Source organism: Crotalus tigris, unplaced genomic scaffold (genome assembly GCF_016545835.1).
Source record: "Crotalus tigris isolate CLP2741 ecotype Arizona unplaced genomic scaffold, ASM1654583v1 scf7180000017721.692284, whole genome shotgun sequence".
Classification (NCBI taxonomy): Eukaryota; Metazoa; Chordata; class Lepidosauria; order Squamata; family Viperidae; genus Crotalus; species Crotalus tigris.
Window position 1 is genome coordinate 622697 of NW_024096590.1, and position 18045 is coordinate 640741.

Here is an 18045-nt window from a genome sequence, read left to right on the forward strand (position 1 = left end):
CAGCTTCCTAGCCAGGGCAATCATCTTCAGCCAATATTGGATAGCTACAGGTACTGCATGCTACATTTGTTTGCAGTATCCATGCTTTAATTTTAACTTTAAACTGCCATTTGCATCGATGAAATATCTCCACCTAATCTGGGGCTTTTCAACAGTTTCCCTTTCTGTTTATATTACCATAATATGTCGAGAATTCTAGAGATGTAAAAAAAATCCCTTATTATTGTGTTATTTTGCATGGCCCTAACAAACATTATTACTCAATTATCCATGTGGGATGTATATTTTTCATAATGTATGGCTACCACTATTATTTGTAACTGAGGTGTGAAACATCTGCAAGGTAAATTTATAACTTATGCGATCTGTGAAGTGGCCCTTGGGGAATTTGAGAGGTTAAGGGCCAGTGATTTTATTTTGGCCTCTGATAGAAAAGAAACCCCTGCAACACTCACCTCAGATCCCCCAATATCTCTAGAGATTTACCCTCTGTTTCCCTGGGGCTGTCTGATGTTTACTGTTGCTAGCAACCATGCAGTTCCCTAGCAACTGTTGTCATGATTCAAGCAACCAGGGCAAGTGTTAAAAGCACAAAGAGATAAAAATCACTTGAGGAAAAGCATGCAGGACCGTTAAGAGACCGTTTATTTCCCACAGACGGGTGGGGGGGGGGGGAGAGGAGAGAACTGGATGAGGCTTAAGAACAAGAATTGATTTTTTTTTTTATACCACAATTTCTTTTGTATTTGGGCAACAAACCAAGCAGGGTGAAGTGTGCTACCTATTTCTTATTGTTGTTTCAAGCCAAATCTGATTCCTTTTTTTTTTTTTTTTACAGAAAATTAACCGTTAATACTTAGTGTTCAATAGGAAACCAAGGAGAGGAATGTTGACTTGTTAAGTACCAATGCCAGCATTATGCAGGAATTATCTGTTTGCTAGATATGAGCAGGTAACCAACAACAGTTATTGGAAGCTACTAAACTATATTCCTCTTGACATGGTAATAATACAGAGAGTTGCAGACATTGGAGAAGTGAGGTGGTGTTTAGACTGAATTTCTCATTTTTATTGACTTATCAGGTCCTTCCCAAGTACCTGGATAGGCAGATGTTGTTTGATGGTATTAAAGGTATCACTATAGGATGTATTGTAAGCTGTTCCAAGTAAAACTGCCCTTATAGTTAACTGATGGTGATTTTTGTCAATGTCAATGGTGTTCAAGTGGTGTTCGAGATGTTTTGGGATGGCACCCAGCAGCCTATTACTATTGGTACTACCTTTGCTTTTTTTTTTTGCCACAGTCAGTCTAATTCTATTTGCTGATCTTTGTGATTTTTCTCTTCTCTTCTGTCTCCAGTTACTTCAACATACACTATCTAGACTTTGTGTTTCTTATTGACAACTGTGAAGTCTGGGGTGTTATGTGGCACTTCTATTTTATCCTGTATTCCTTAATATTTGTGTTAGTTGAGATGTTTGGAACAGATATCTGTAGGTGCAATAGAATGCTCCATGTGTTGTGGAAAGAGTTTGAACAGAGGTGCAGAACATTTAGAGCAGGCATGTCAAACTGCCGGCCCACGGGCCGGATCGTCACGCCAAAACTGCACTCACCCCATTGCCGGCAATGAGGAAAAAGTTGTGATATGTTGCATGACGTCATGTGACGTCGCGAGTTTGACATGCCTGATTTAGAGTAACATTTGCAATCTGTCCACTCTCTTAGTGAGTAGTTTTCAACTCCCAAAATTTGCCAGTCACCATGGTTATTATTAAGAATTTTGGGAATTAAAGGAGAAACATCTTCTAGAAGGTATACAAGCTAGAGAATTCTGGTTCCAGAATGTTTCCAGAGTAGTTAAGAGCATGCTGCAGATACCTATTTTCAATCCATGTGAACACAGGAAGAATTTTTTTTTACTTTCAGTGTTAAGCCATGTCACCTTATATGTACTGTGTGCATGATTCATAGTATCCTTTATAGTTTGGCAGCACCTGGAAAGAGACAACAATTAGAGTAGCTAATATTGCAAGCATGGACACATCTGCCCTCAACCATCAGTACCTAATTGAGCACAACCTCCCTGCCGTACTAACATGTCTTTGAGAGGTCACATAATGCCCATAGCTGAGACTTGTGCCAGTTAAGGACGGTAAGGCACCCAACAGGAAAAGCTGCTGTCCTATAGCAAGAACCCTGTGATCCCAGATACATTTGCACCAGATTAAGTTAGAGGTGGCTCAGCCTAAGAAAACCACATGACAATATCTGGTGATCTTATTTCAGAGGTGAAATTCAAACCAGAGACTTCCTGATTAGTGACTCAGTTTTTCAGTCACACCTGCTCCTAAAAGCATAAGAACAGCAGAACAACAACCTAATTACTTTGGCTTGGGATGTATTCATGCGACAACTGATCCATATCGTGCCTGGGATCTCTTCTACAACTTACAAAAACAAAACAAAACCCCACCCTCCAATACAAAACAAAAGAAGAGTGATGCCAAACAGATCAGTTCCTTAAGAAGGTACAGTATCTTCCTCCTGGCCCTATCAATTTAATTGTCAAGGACCTGTAAATTTTCATTTTCTTCTCAGCAATTTATGGGCAAGTGGGGAAGCATTTGTTGTAAACCACAGCAAACAGAAGCTTAGGAGCTTTTTCTCCTCCCCCACTAACCACATCTGCTCTTAGTTCACCCTTCATTAATATTCATTAGCATAATGCTGTTTAGACAATAGATATCAAATAAGCTCATTCAGTGAAATCCAGCTGGCTTTCCATCCTTTATTACAGCAAATCATGGATTATGGATCTTCCTCTGGTCTTAATGTGTGAGGCTATGATTGTTGGCTGTAGTCTAAATATTACAAGATAAATATTACAGGATAAATTGTCCTCCCCATTGGAAAGAAAAGGCATATTTCCCTACTGAGACTTCAGTATCCTATTGTTCCCAGGTAAAGTGCCATTATCTTATATCAAAATGATTAGAAATGATTAGAGAAATAGCAAAAAAAAAAATCAACAGAAGTGGCTAATTCATATTTTCTGTTAATGAGCACATTGGTTAATTTTTCTCAGCTTTGGTGCAGCATTAAGATACTGTATTGATTTCATTGTGCATTCTGCAGTATAACCTTTTTGTTGGCTGAAACTATCAGGATGAATTAAATGTATGCAAAATTGCTCTGCCGTACTAGAGCTGGGTGGTGGTGTCTTGAGCTGTGTCTTGGTGTATATTGTCTGCCCAATCTCCTTCAGCAGCAATGTTGTTCAGCATCAGCTGTTGCCTTTTGCATTGTTGTGACATTTTCTTCTTTTGTTTTTTCACCTATCCAAATGTACACTTCAAAGTGGCATCAGATTTCCCAGTAGGGCTGAAATTCTGAAACCACTCTCTGTTAAATTCATATTCCAGACAGATCCAGCCATCCTCCTGGATAGTGCTCAATATTACATGAACATCTACCTCAGGAGCTATGGGATTTCTTACTTCAGATACTATTTCTTGAAAACCATCTGTACATTAAAACAAAGAGCACACTGATTAAGGCTTATCCAAATGTTATCCAGGACATAAATTAGATTATTAAATCTGACTCAATCTCTCTTTTTATTATTATAAAGCTACGTAGTGTTTTTGAATAGAATCAATCTAATCTGACTACAGTTATATGTATCCTGGTTATATTGCATTTAAAATACTGCAAAGGTTTCTATGCCGGGCAAATTTTGGAAAGTGTTGGTAAGTTTTAGCAGTAGAAATTGACTAATTACATATCAAGATCATATTATACCCCTGTGGAAAAATCTGTACTAGTTCCTGAATGGTTTCTAGTCCAATTCAAAATATCCGTTTTAATATTTAAATCTTTAAACTGCTGAAGGCGTGAAAACTGAAGGATTGCTGATTTAGAGTGAATTTGTCTGAATAAAAATGTTGACAGGAGATACTTTAAAATACCTCCAGGTTTAAAGGCTTGTTTACAAACCACCTAGGGATCCATCTTCTGCATCGTTTCGAAACTGTAGAACTTATTTCCTTATGCCTTGCAAACAGCATCTCATTTTATCCCTTAAATGCCCGCAAACCATCCCTTAAAATGGCTCCCAGCTCCATTCATTTTTGGAATTTAGTTTTCGATACGCGGTGCAGTGTAATGTGCCTTATGAACCACAGAAAGGGCATAAACTATGGTTTATTGGTCACAGTGGTTGAGTCCACATCACACACCAAAGCAAGTCAAGCTACTTTATGACTCAGTGTAGAACAAAACTAAGCTTGTTTCAGATATGCTACCCCTTATTCTTGGCTATTGTTTTTGATGTAGATGATCACAAATTCCTCAACAAATGGACAGATGAAAGACTGAAATTCAAAGGAAGAGAAAGAAAGAAATAGATAGGATAGAGAAAGGAAGGAAAGAGAAGAAGGAGAGAAAGAAAGAGAAGAAGGAAGAAAGAAAAGAAGTCCATTTCAGTCTTTTATGGTTAGGATTGGTGGGTACCTTCCTTTTCTCACTTAGCTAATTTACTAAAATGTAATCCAATCAATTAGGCAGGGCTGAAAGACAACTGTGGAGTTTGCATCCATGGTAGCACCATGGGAAAAACCACATTTGTAATAGGAAAACCTCCTAGACACAACAGAAACCTCCTTGTGCTTCAGCTGTCTGCTGTGCTGTAACAGGCATGTTTCTGTGTGCTGATCCTAATAACATCAAGCCTTTTGCATCCTCTGAAATATGCATGAGATAGCCACAGCGCACAGGTTTGTCAGCACCATATTTCTAACTGAAGAGGGAGTTGCAGAAAGGAGCGACCATGGGTATGAATGTGTGACTCCAGTTAGGCCAGGGGTGAGACATATGGAAACCTCTAGATCAGGGGTGTCAAACTTGATCACATCATGTGATGTATTAAGGTGTATTGTGATGTTTTTTGCCTTTGCAGAGCCAGGTGGGCGTGGCCACGTGACACATCCAGCCCACAGGCCACCAGTTTGACCCCCCCCCCCGCTCTAGATGTTGTATTCCAATGCCTATGAACCTAACCAACAGGGATAATGATAGTGATAGGCTCCACAGCTTTAAATAAAGGCTAAAATGAGAACTCAAGAAACAGTGTACAGCTTGGATTTTATCCTGTTAAAAATCTGGGTGTGGCCAAGAAACTTACAGCCCTGGAATAACTTAACTATACCTGATTTGCAATTATGAGTATTTACTCTCAGTCAACATTTGAATATTTTTCCTGAGAGGAAAGCAAGGTAAGTTTCAATTACCTAGAGACACCAGAAACTGTCTTTCCTTGGATTCCTTCCCTGCCTTTCCTATTCAAGAGGAGGGCAGCCAGCTATTTATCTGGAACAATTTAGATTCCTATAGTGAGTAAAGAGTTGACTTTAATAACTTTAATGGCCACTTCTAACTACTGTGATCTGGTCAGATTTTGAGATTTTTGCTTTGGGAATTCTGAGAATAATTTTCTAGAACATTCTTTTTTCACTGATGTGTTATACATAAATATTGTAAATTACTATTTCTATTTGTAATTTAATAAAGTTGACATGTGTACTTGGTTATTTCAAGTTATCAACTAAAAATAAAGCAATTACAGATACTTCATTCTGTAATGCACCTTATGGAGATGGCAATCAGTAATGAATAGATCAATGAATTCTGTGTGGACAACTGAGTGGACAGCTTGTATTCATTTCTACCCAGGCAAATGACCAACATACTTGCCCAAGAATGATAACTGACAAATATCGCTGTTTAATTTGTCATGTAAGACCCACGATTATCATACTCTTACTTTCTCAGAGAAGTTTGCTATAAGCAAACCTATAAACCATAATTAGTTGGTTGGTTCAGGCCAAAGGTGGTATGTAATGTGGTTATCAGAATTAATAAGCAAAGAGAGCAATCAGCAATGGCGTTTGCTAACTAACACTATTCAAGGGCAGGATCCAATGATCATGAGCAGACAAACTCTTTACAACTAGAAGACTATGTGTGGACCCAGCTAATGAGAGTGAATTCTGGGCAGAGAAAGAAAAACCAAGGGATTATTGTTGTGAGCGTTCAGTGTCACTGAACACTCAGGCAGCATGTAAATTTAATAAATTTATACACAATCTGCACACATTAATGTTTTAGTCTGGGATGACCTCAGAATCTTACAAGAATTAAATATTTCAGTTTTTGCACAACAGATGCTATACATCTCAAAAACCCACTTTAATCTATCTGAATTCATTTGCCAGCATTGGATGATTTTTCACAGCAATTTACATAAAAATCTAAGTGCTTTGAGTCAAAGGCAAGATGGTCCCAATGTCATTTTTGCCAGGTGTTTACTTCTAGTTTCTGGCAAAAAACAAAACAGAAACCGCCTCATAGTGAACAATGGGTTTGTTTTACAACTGACATATTTGCTTAATGACTCCTGCAAAAAAGGTTATAAAACCAGGTGAGGTCACAGTGACCTGCTTAACAATCAACACAATTCACAACCAAAATTGCAGGCTCAATTATGGTCATAAGCAGTGGTGGGATTCATATATGTGAACAACTGGTTCTGTGTGGATGCCGCTTCCGGAAGTCCATTCTGGGCCTGGGCAACAAAAAAACCAGCTAACGGTTCTGCCGAACTGATGCAAACCGGCTGAATCCCACCACCGGTCCAAGTCAAGGACTGGCTGAATTCAGATCCTAGTATAGATAATTGTATGGCGGTCAGGTGCCTGGATTGTTCTCTTCACTGCATCCATGGCAGTTAATTGTTTGGTGGAAAGAAACGTCTCTCTTCATCGGTCTCAAAAGCAAAATTCAAGTAACACACTGCTCTATCTGAGAGGTGCATGGATGAGTAACAGATGTGAGCAGACTCACAATTGCAGCCATATGAAAAGCACCAGGGTTTTAAAATTGTATTTTAGCATCTGAAATGGTCTCTTTATATTTTAAATTGCATTCAACTAGTTTAGGGTTATTTTTATTTTTTTCCTCAAAACGGTGAAGAAGCTAATTCTTAGCAATACTTCAGGATTTGCCGGAGTACAAAAGAAATGGAGAAGCAGCAGCATGAACGGACAGGCTTATTCAGACGCGGGTCCCGCCCTCTTTCAAGGCAGCCACCGAGCTTCATGAAAGGCTAGTAGGGCTCCTAGCCCAAAGATTGCTCCCATCAGTCAGCCGCAAAGAGGTTCAAAGGACCGTTTATTATTTTGGGCCATGGACAAAACAGATCAAAACGCCATTTTCCTCTTAACTGCAAAGAAAGAGTGGCCATCGAAAGCCATTTCCTAAAACTGCTTTCGGGGTGCATGCGGGAGGCAAGACGCGCAGTGCCGAATTAACTGAGCGATTCTCTCATTCACCTCCTTCCCTTGCGGGTCTTTCCTCGAAACGGCATTTCTAAATGGCAGACCCAAAAGGGGTCTGAACGCGCGTTTTTCCAACCCAACGAAGGGACGAGTCAGTCTGCAGCGAAGGGAGCCATTTCCTCGCAGCATTCACGCACGCTATTAATCCGCAGCGATGCCACCGCCAGGCCCTTCTCGGAAATCGAGCAGCTGCCTGATTTAGGGGCGTCTCCGCTGCGGCTCTTTTTCTCACCCGGGGCCCTGCTCGCGAGCGCCCTCTTCCCGCGCGCTGGCGAGAAGCAGGGCGTCGGCTGCTCGGCGACTTCCGGGGGCGGCAGCCGGCAAAAGCCTCGCCACGAATGCAGAGAAGGCGGCGCGCCCCCTTCGCCCACTGCAGACGAGTCGGGTTTTGCAGACATCTGCAGAACGGGGGGAGGGCGGGAGCGAGGGAAGAAAGGAAGGGGGAAGGGAGGCGACTGCATTGCGGCAAAGCCTGGAATTTAGAAACGAGGAAACGGCGAGCGGAAACGGCATCTTCTCTCTTGCACATGCTCTGTATGCGGCCAAGTAGGGTTCTCTTCTATACGGCTCCGTTTTCAATCATTTAAGGTCCTCTGCTTGCATTTAGGAACAAGCATCGGAGGCTCAACCTGTTTACTTCGTTTTCTCGCTGGAGTAAATGACACAGGGCAAACGAAGGTCCAGCGGGAAAAGCCTCTCCCTGCCAAATTTTGGGCAAATGGGAGTGGAACAAGTGTTGCCGCTGCTAGATCGTGCCGAGTTGCGTTTGTGTAGTAAAAAGAGAAAATCGGGGGGGGGGGGACGTCGCTTGTTTTGGGGATGTTGCAAGGCGTGTCAACTCCATCGCTCTTTGTATTGAATAGACGGCGCAGACAATACAACTCTAGGATTTGTCCTAGGCCAGGCTTAGCTTCTATTTTCTTCAATAACTGGTTGTACATTTTATATTCTGTACGGCAGAAAGACTGCGGGGAAATATTAACGATTGTGGGAGATGCTTGCTTCTTAAATTTCCAAAATCTGCCTGAAAAACAAGGTGTACTGAAGGCAGTTTAAAATACATGAAAATCTCAACGTAAGATTTTTTTGTACTAATAATTAAAATATATGCTAGTTAAAAATAGATAAGTAAAAAGAGCAGACAAAATAATTACAAAATGCCCATGCCACATACATTTTTAAGACTAACACAGAGAAAATAAAAATGCCTTTATATTAGGCTGACCCTCAGAAAATATGGCCTTTATAGGCTAGAATTGGGACTCAAACTGGTAAATTGACATGAAACTGGCAGAAGCAAGTGGACATAATGGCTAAAGTGTCAAACTAGGATCAGGGAGACCCAGATTCTGGTGCTCCCTCAGCCTAGAACAGGGGTCTTCAAACTTGGCCCTTTTATGACTTGTGGACTTCAACTCCCAGAATTCCTGAGCCAGCCATGCTGAGGGGAAAGGGAGAGGTTTCCAAGCTGAGCCATGCTGGCTCAGGAATTCTGGGAGTTGATGTCCACGAGTCATAAAAGAGCCAAGGTTGTCTACCCCTGGCCTAGGCCAACTGGTTCCAATATCTCAATCATCGCTGGAACAGCTTGAACAAAATCTGGTGCTCCCTCAGCCTAGAATAGGGGTCTTCAAACTTGGCCCTTTTATGACTTGTGGATTTCAACTCCCAGAATTCCTGAGCCAGCTGTGCTGGCTCAGGAATTCTGGGAGTTGAAGTCCACAAGTCATAAAAGGGCCAAGTTTGAAGACCCCTGGCCTAGAACTATGTTTCTCTTCCTTGGTAACTTTAAAATGTGTGGACCTCAACTCCTAGAATCCCCCAGCCTGCATTGCTCCCATAGAATGTTGGGAGTGGAAGCACACACACATATTAAAAGTTGCTAAGGATGAAAAACACTGGCCTACCGTTGAAGCTCTGTTCTGCTACTCCCTGACCTTGATTGTCTGCAGATGTTTCATTGCCCAATTAGGTAACATCATCAAAGTGAGATACTGCCTAGTTGGCTAGTGAGATGTACTAATTATATTATCTAGTGACAATCACTTGTCTGAGATGGTAGTTGGACAATGTAACATCTCCAGGCAAACAATCAAGTTCAGGGAGCAGAAGGAACTCCATAGTTCAACCTTGAGCTACAAATATTTTCTTGTATTAGTTTTTTTTTTCTCAGCCAACCTTACCTGGAGGGCATGGGGCAGACATGTCAAACTCGTGACGTCACATGACATCGTGCAACTTTTTCCCCATTGCCGGCAATGGGGTGGGCACGGTTTCCTCGTGACACATCTGGCCCACGGGCCAGCAGTTTGACACCCCTGGCATGGGGTAAAAAGTAGGAAGTGGAAATAACACCTATGCTACGTATAGAAAAGATCTGATAGAAGCTCCTACAGAAAAGGTAGGTGGTGGGTTCCGGTTTGTGGCGGTGCGGTCGAGCGAAGGGAGTCGTCCCTTCGCCGATCAAGTTTCCCCTGCCGGCAGACTCCTTAGAGTGTCGAAAAGACGCTCTGGAGGAGCGTCTTCCGTTGAGGCTCTCGGATACTTGCAGAGGAGCAGCGGCGTCCTCTGTGCACCGAGTATCTCCTTTGGGCCGACGGTAAAGATCGGCCAGTAAAATGGCCGATCATTTAGCTGCGCCAACCGCAAGCCACAAGATCAACTAAGCAAACGGACCCACCATGGAGAACTCGGTGAGACTTTCCTTTTACCTCTATTTTCTTTATGCCTGTGAAAAGTTTTTTTTTTCCTTTGGAATTACTCCCTTTTCTGGTGAAGCGGCTTTTTAAATGGGGGAAGAGAAGCACAAAGGATTAAATTTATTTTAGTTTTATTGTTGATTTTATCTTTGGAGATTGGGAGGCCCAAGAAAGTTTTTTTATAATATTTGGAGAATACTGTCTGCTTTTACCTTTATGGTGTCTGGAAGGATTGAATATCTCATTACTTTTTGAGAGACACTCTGACAAATTTATTCATTGAACTTGCTACCTTTTCTTTGCTGGAAAAGGTTTTATTTTGTGCAAAGGAAAAAGGCGAGGAAACTGGGAGGAGATGGATATTGTGATCGTTTTTTACATATAGTCTCCTTTAAAAGGATAAGGATTTGAAAGATAATAAAGATGGAGGAAACCGGTGTAGATATTACTTATAAATATATTTTGGACAAAAATTTGGAAAATATGGAGAAGATAATTGCCTGTTCAAAGAAGATTTCTTTGTTTCGACAAGGCAAAAGACAAGGACTAAGTGAAACATCAGTTTATACACAAGAGGCTTGTGCCCTGCTTATCAAGGTGGAAGAAGTAAATCCACAGTTGGACAATCAATTGATTTTGGAAAAAAGATTTGATATCAATGGACAAAGGACTTATGATAAGGAACTAGACGATCTTGTTTCAGAAGGACATGTTGGTTTGCAGACGGCATTTGAATTTGAGATAGAGAAAAAAACATGGGAAGAAGAGAAACGTGATTAAAGAGGACAATATAAAATAAAGGATTTTAAGTGAAATTTACTTAATGTTAAAGGGGAAATGATGTTCTGCTACGAATCATTCAGATTAATTACAACTTTTATACTAATTTAACAAAATGCATTGTTGTTGTTAATTGCGAAGTCGTGTCCGACCCATCGCGACCCCATGGACAACGTTCCTCCAGGTCTTCCTGTCCTCTACCATCTTCTGGAGTCCATTTAAATTCACATCTACTGCTTCAGTGACTCCATCCAGCCATCTCATTCTCTGTCGTCCCCTTCTATTGCCCTCAATCTTTCCCAGCATTAGGCTCTTCTCCAGTGAGTCCTTCCTTCTCATTAGGTGGCCAAAGTATTTGAGTTTCAACTTCAGGATCTGGCCTTCTCAAGAGCAGTCGGGGTTGATCTCTTCTAGGACTGACCGGTTTGAACGCCTTGCAGTCCAAGGGACTCGCAGGAGTCTTCTCCAGCACCATAGTTCAAAGGCCTCAATTCTTTTGCGCTCAGCCTTTCTTATGGTCCAACTTTCACAGCCATACACTGCAACATGGGAAAACCATGGCCTGGACTATACGCACTTTTGTTGGCAGGGTGATGTCTCTGCTTTTTAGTATGCTGCCTAGATTTGCCATAGCTTTCCTCCCCAGGAGCAAGCGTCTTTTAATTTCTTGGCTGCAGTCCCATCTGAGGTGATCTTGGAGCCCAGAAAAATAAAATCTGTCACTACCTCCATTTCTTCCCCATCTATTTGCCAGGAATTGAGAGGGCCGGATGCCATGATTTTGGTTTTCTTAATGTTGAGTTTCAAGCCCACTTTTGCACTCTCCTTCTTTACCCGCATCAAGAGGCTCTTTAGTTCCTCTTCACTTTCTGCCATTAGAGTGGTATCATCTGCATATCTTAGGTGGTTGATATTTCTCCCGGCAATCTTAATTCCAACTTTTGATTCATCTAGCCCTGCCTTTCTCATGATGTGCTCTGCATATACGTTAAATAGGCAGGGCGACAGTATACAGCCTTGCCGGACTCCTTTTCCAATTTTGAACCAATCAGTGGTTCCGTGTTCGTTTCTCACTGTTGCTTCTTGACCCACATATAGGTTTCTCAAGAGACAAATGAGATGGTCTGGTACTCCCATCTCTTTAAGGACTTGCCACAATTTGTTGTGATCCACACAATCAAAGGCTTTTGCATAGTCAATGAAGCAGAAGTAGATGTTTTTCTGGAATTCCCTAGCTTTCTCCATGATCCAGCGTATGTTGGCAATTTGATCTCTAGTTCCTCTGCCTCTTCGAAATCCTGCCTGTACTTCTGATAGTTCTCGATCCACATATTGCTGGAGTCTAGCTTGTAGGATTTTAAGCATAACTTTACTAGCATGTGAAATGAGTGCAATGGTTCGATAGTTTGAACATTCTTTGGCATTGCCTTTCTTTGGAATTGGAATGTAAATTGACCTTTTCCAATCCTGTGGCCACTGTTGAGTTTTCCAAATTTGCTGGCAAATTGAATGTAGCACTTTTACTGCATCGTCTTTTAAGATTTTGAATAGCTCAGCTGGAATACTGTCACCTCCACTAGCTTTGTTGTTGCTCAGATTTTCTAAAGCCCATTTCACTTCACATTCTAGGATGTCTGGTTCGAGGTCAGTGACCATCTCATTGTGGTTATCTGGGACGTTAAGCTCATTCTTGTATAGTTCTTCTGTGTAGTTTTGCCATCTCTTCTTAATCTCTTCTGCCTCTGTTAGGTCCCTGCCATTTTGGTCCTTTATCATGCTTATCTTTGCATGAAACGTTCCCTTCATATCTCCAATTTTCTTGAAGAGATCTCTGGTCCTCCCTATTCTGTTGTTTTCTTCTATTTCTTTGCACTGTTCATTTAAGAAGGCATTCTTATATCTTCTAGCTACTCTCTGGAATTCTGCATTCAATTGGGTGTATCTTTCTCTTTCTCCTTTGCCTTTCGCTTCCCTTCTTTCTCAGCTATTTGCAAAGGTTCCTCAGACAGCCATTTTGCTTTCTTGCATTTCTTTTTCTTTGGGATGGTTTTAGTTGCTACCTCTTGTACAATGTTGCGAACTTCCATCCATAGTTCTTCAGGCATTCTGTCTATCAGATCCAGTTCCTTAAATCTATTTGTCACCTCTACTGTATATTCATCAGGAATATGATTTAGTTCATACCTGAGTGGCCTAGTGCTTTTCCCTAGTTTTTTCAATTTAAGCCTAAATTTTGCAACAAAAATGCATAAGGGGAGCTTTCTTTTTGGAGTGTATAATGTGGCAGGCGGAGGCCCGATTATGGAAACCTGTTTGGACTAGAAAGACACCCAGAATAAGATACAAATATTAAATCTGATTATAGTAATGTGGTAAAGGCCTTACAGCGATTTGGATTGAGTTGGACTTGGATTTTGTTAAAAGGGCTTTATATGTTTTTAATATTAGAGATGGTATAATGAGAAAAGAACTGAAATATGGGAAATTATGGAATTAATTATTGGAGATTTGGAGACATAGTGAAAAACAACAGAAGATTGATGAGAAAGAGAAGAATTTATTTTTGGAGTTAATAATGCTTAAATAAAAAAAAATAATTGGGGCACCTGAGTAGTAAATGAATATGTTAGTTTAAGATTAAATATTTGTAAAATTAAGAAAGCATAATAGAGGATATTTGGGATGGATAATGAGTTTGTAAACTTTTATTGATTAATGAAATTCATATAGAGTGACATATTCAATGAAAATTTGTTTTAGAAATGTTTTAATAAGCCTGTAATAACGTAAGTAGACAGAGAATGTTAGTTTATTTTTAATTATATAACTTGGATGAAATGTTATATTAATGAATGAATTGGTTTTAGAAAGATATTGACTTGATTATAATGTTCTTAAGAAATGTAGTTTTATAGATTAAAATTTTTATTGATTAATGTAGTTGATGGTTAGATATAATGATGAATGAATTCATTTGAAAATGTATTAATTTGATTATAATATTCTATATAGATAGAGAGGGAAATTTTTAAGAAATACTGGGTATATATGTACTATGTTATTGCTTGTTTTTTTTTTTTAAAATGGATCACCATGTTTCCACGTGGGTTCTTAAGCTGTGTTGTTGTAAAATGGAAAACTAATAAAAATTGTTTTGGGAAAAAAAAAGAAAAGAAAAGGTAGGTGGTAATAATGCTTATTTTGTCAGATTTTGTCAGAAAGTTATCCCTACCCAATTATCTCTCTATACCTGGCACACTAATCTAAACTGGTTAAAGGTATTTCATGCCACAGAGGCCTTTTTCCTCTAATGAAAGAGAGAAGCAAGTTCATCAGAACTGAGTGAGTGTTTGTGGTACTTATTCCAGCATTGTGAATGTTGAGGCCCCATCCAGAGAATAAAAAAACCCTTAACAGTCATAAGTTCAGAAAACCCTTCCAGAATAGATTGATCATTACTTGCTTGACAGAAAAACTATCTACAAGTAAGATCTTGTTTCTTGGTTTACTCCATTAATACAGCTAGGTTGATTTCAACATTTCTATTGTCTCATTTGGATCTGATAAAAAGAAGAGATAAAATATTGTATATTGCGACACTTTAATTCTTTAAAATATTTTGCTCCGCGGTTATTTAATACCAAAGAAGATTCTGGAACCCCGTAATGTAAATATGAGATTATTCCTTTGTGCTCCATCTAGTTCAGAGTTTCTCAACCTTGACAATTTTAAGGCATGTGGATTTCAACTCCCAGAATTCCACAGCCAGCAATGCTGGCTGTGGAATTCTGGGAGTTGAAGTCCACATGCCCTAAAATTGTCAAGGTTGAGAAACACTGATCTAGTTAGAAATACAGCCATTATAAAGCAGCTTCTACCATATGAGGACCCAGATTGCTGGAGGCAATATACTGACATTTTAAACTGTCCAGAGAGTGCAGTAAAGCACTGTGGAGCGGCATATAAATCTAAATGCTATAATTCAGACAACCACTCCATAAATAACAATATCAAAAACTGCTAAAAGATTCAGAAAAATTAACAGGGTTGTATTCTTTCTGATTTTCAAAGATTATCAACACTTGACAATCAGATTTAAATGAAATGGATCTTTAAACATCTATTGATCAGTGTTTGGTCAGCCGTTATCATTTAAGTGTTTTCACTGAAAAGGGGATATTGGCACTGTGACTATAATTGTTTAGATCTATTTATTATTTTTTCAATCAGTGTCTCACTATGACCTTTAATAAGACTGGGACTATTTCTTTTCATAAAGGGTGAATTTATAACTTTCTGGGTCCTGTTCCAGAAACAACAAAGGTGAAGAAAATAAGAGATGGCCAGTATCCTCAACGTTTCTAAACTGAAATTCATCCTAAAGATTCTGGCTAGATTTTGCCCAGGATATCTTTATAGACTTTATAGTCAAAATGTAGAGATTCCTAGTCATAATGAATATGAATTTATTTGCAAAGCATCCAGAAAACGTATCAGTAAACTGCCAATTGTTGTTTTGATTTTGTGCTGGACCACATCTCAGAAAGCTGAGTTTCCCCCCCATCTATATTTTAGTAATCTCCCTGCTTGTTTTGATTGCCTCCTTAGGGTTTGACTGACTGACTGACTGCAGAACAACATGATACAGTATGTTTTCCCATCATTTTGGTTATTGCAGATTTTCGGTAACTTACAGCAAGGCTTTTCAACCAGTGGTACGGGTACCACCTATGGTACATTGGCACCTGGCAGGTGGTACGCGACCATCCTAGAAAAGTGGTAGCAGGGAAGGGGAATGAGCTGAACCGGTGGCAGCACCGCACAAGCCTGAGTGAGAAATGGCTGGAGCTGCAGGGCTTTCAGGGCTCAGCGGAAGCACCAGGATCAGCGCTTTGGGGCTGTCAGGGCTCAGTGAAAGCGCCAGGATCAGCACTAGGCTCCAGTTGGAGCTCGGCACTGATCCTGGCACTTCTGCTGAGCCCAGAAGAAGCACCGATCAGCTGGAATGTTGCAGCATCTCCAGGGCCTTGTGATTTACATTCAGATGCTTAGCAACTGATTTATATTTATGACGGTCACATGTCCCAGGGTCATGTGAAGTGACCAAAACCTGGTGCAACCACCCAGCAGATGGGGGGAATAAAAAACAAACACCCCCACCCCACCCCTGCTGCCAATCCTCAACAGAAATGATCACAACAATGAAAACCTCGGACAGGAGGAAGAGCGCAGCCGGGTGGGCAGACAGGTGTCTTGCTCGGCTGTGGCTTGGGGGGCACTTTTTCCAGTGCCATTGTAACTTCAAACAGTTACTAAGTGAACTGTTGTAAGTTGAGGACTACCTGTACTTCATCACTTTTTTCCTTTTTTTAATGGGTCATCAAGTTTTTGACACCTTGCTATGCGACTGGCGGTACTTGGATATTGCCATATCCTAAACGTGGTACAATGGGTGAAAAGGTTGAAAAGCCCTGACTTACAGTTCACATCTATTAATGATGACTATGGGATAATAACCCTGTAATATAAAACTGTATGATGATCCTCGGTTGCTAATGCTAAGGAAACATAAGATGATGGCAGCTAGTTCAACAACTCTATACATTCACAAGTGAGACAAGTTGTGAAGCCAAGTCTTTTGAATCCACCATTTCCTATCACTACATTAAATGCTCTGTTTTGTTGTTATGCATTAATCCTGTACTATTATAGTATAACTTCTATGGGGATATTCAGAATAGCTGTACCTTGTCCCTGCTCTGTCAATACCCAGGAAGAACAGATAATGATGTGATGCAGTCCTGCTTCTCTTGGATATGAAACTACTGTATCTCCTGTCCTGTAGCTGCATTTTTATAGTTGCCTCAAATGGAAATGTGATAACATCTGGTGCAAGTTTGGTATTTTTTTTAATTATGTTTTTATGTAGCTTGCCAATGGTTAATTGAACTAAAATTGATGGATTGAACATATCAACATATCAGAATGTATTATATTTGGTATTTAATGCATTGAACTATATTCTAGCTCTGATCTCTCAGTGTCTCCAATCATTTGGGCATGCAAATAGATGTTATCTAGTTGGGTAATGAAATGTCTGCAAACAAACAAGCAAGCTCAGAGAGCACCAGTGACTCTGGAAGCTGAAATTTGGCAACAATCATTAAAAATTATGGAGCATTCCAAAAAGCTATGGTTTAGGTGGATTATATTTATCAATATTTGCTACATTAGAAATTAAACTGACAAAAATTTAAATATATACTGATTCGACTCCCTGGATCCCCTGAAAGGGACTTGTGGACCCCAAGAGGTCTTCAGACCCCACTTAGAGGGTCGGTGCCTTATAGCATCCCAGGCAGCAGAAACAATGGCAGGTTCTGCCCTGCTAGATTCTATTAAGAAGGTAAATGCCACAGACCCTCGTGCTTATTGCCTGGAAAATTAGATCTCATCTGAAAAACCTCAATGGGACAACGACATCTTCTTCCCCTTTAGATTGTACAGAACAAGGAGCATATGGCTCATGTTCATTTACGACTTTGGAATAGCTTGAAGCAGCTAGTATATGTATAAGTATGGTACCTATTGTAGCTTTTTAATACTATGCATTCCTTAAGGAACCCCGTGTTCCTTAAGATGACCGTCTCCCTATTCCCCACTCCAGAAAAGGAGCTTTTTCAACCTATCGTCTGACTTCCATATGGAGGAAAAAGATAGCAGCTAAGAATTCATTTCAACTTTGTGCTGCCTTTTTTTAAAATCCCTGTTATCTTACTGAACCAGCAGTCAGAGTGTATGTATGGATATCAGTGATACATACACACTTTCTGCTTTCCATCCTTTAGTCTGTGCACATATATATTCCATTTAGCCTAGGGATTCTAGAAAGCTGTGATGAAACTAGCAGTAAGCTTCATAGCATGGAGAAGGACCTAATTCTGTTATTCTTTTACGTCTTGGGATGTAACTGCTGGATCTTTATCACATGGTAAATGATTCTACTCTGTTTTTAGGAAAGGAGGTTTAAATTCCCAAAAAATACCAGCTTTGGTTTTGAGTAGGAGAACACTTGCATCAAGAAATGCAACTTGAACGTCTACTTTAGCATTCAGATTAATTGAATGCTTAATCTGGACTTACGTCCCAATGGGTCCATTTCAATTTA

General features: G+C 40.1%; 1 long non-coding RNA gene across 2 annotated transcripts; it reads left to right on the plus strand.

The window, feature by feature from the left end:
• Positions 1 to 307: 307 nt before the first annotated feature.
• Positions 308 to 5125, plus strand: LOC120306156. 2 transcript variants are annotated; one of them, XR_005556183.1, is made up of 4 exons: positions 308 to 952; positions 2291 to 2532; positions 2802 to 2965; positions 4340 to 5125. It is a non-coding gene; the product is annotated as an uncharacterized LOC120306156 (long non-coding RNA). The 2 variants fall into 2 exon arrangements; XR_005556182.1 differs by lacking the exon at positions 4340 to 5125 and adding an exon at positions 3427 to 3555.
• The last annotated feature ends 12920 nt before the right edge of the window (positions 5126 to 18045 follow it).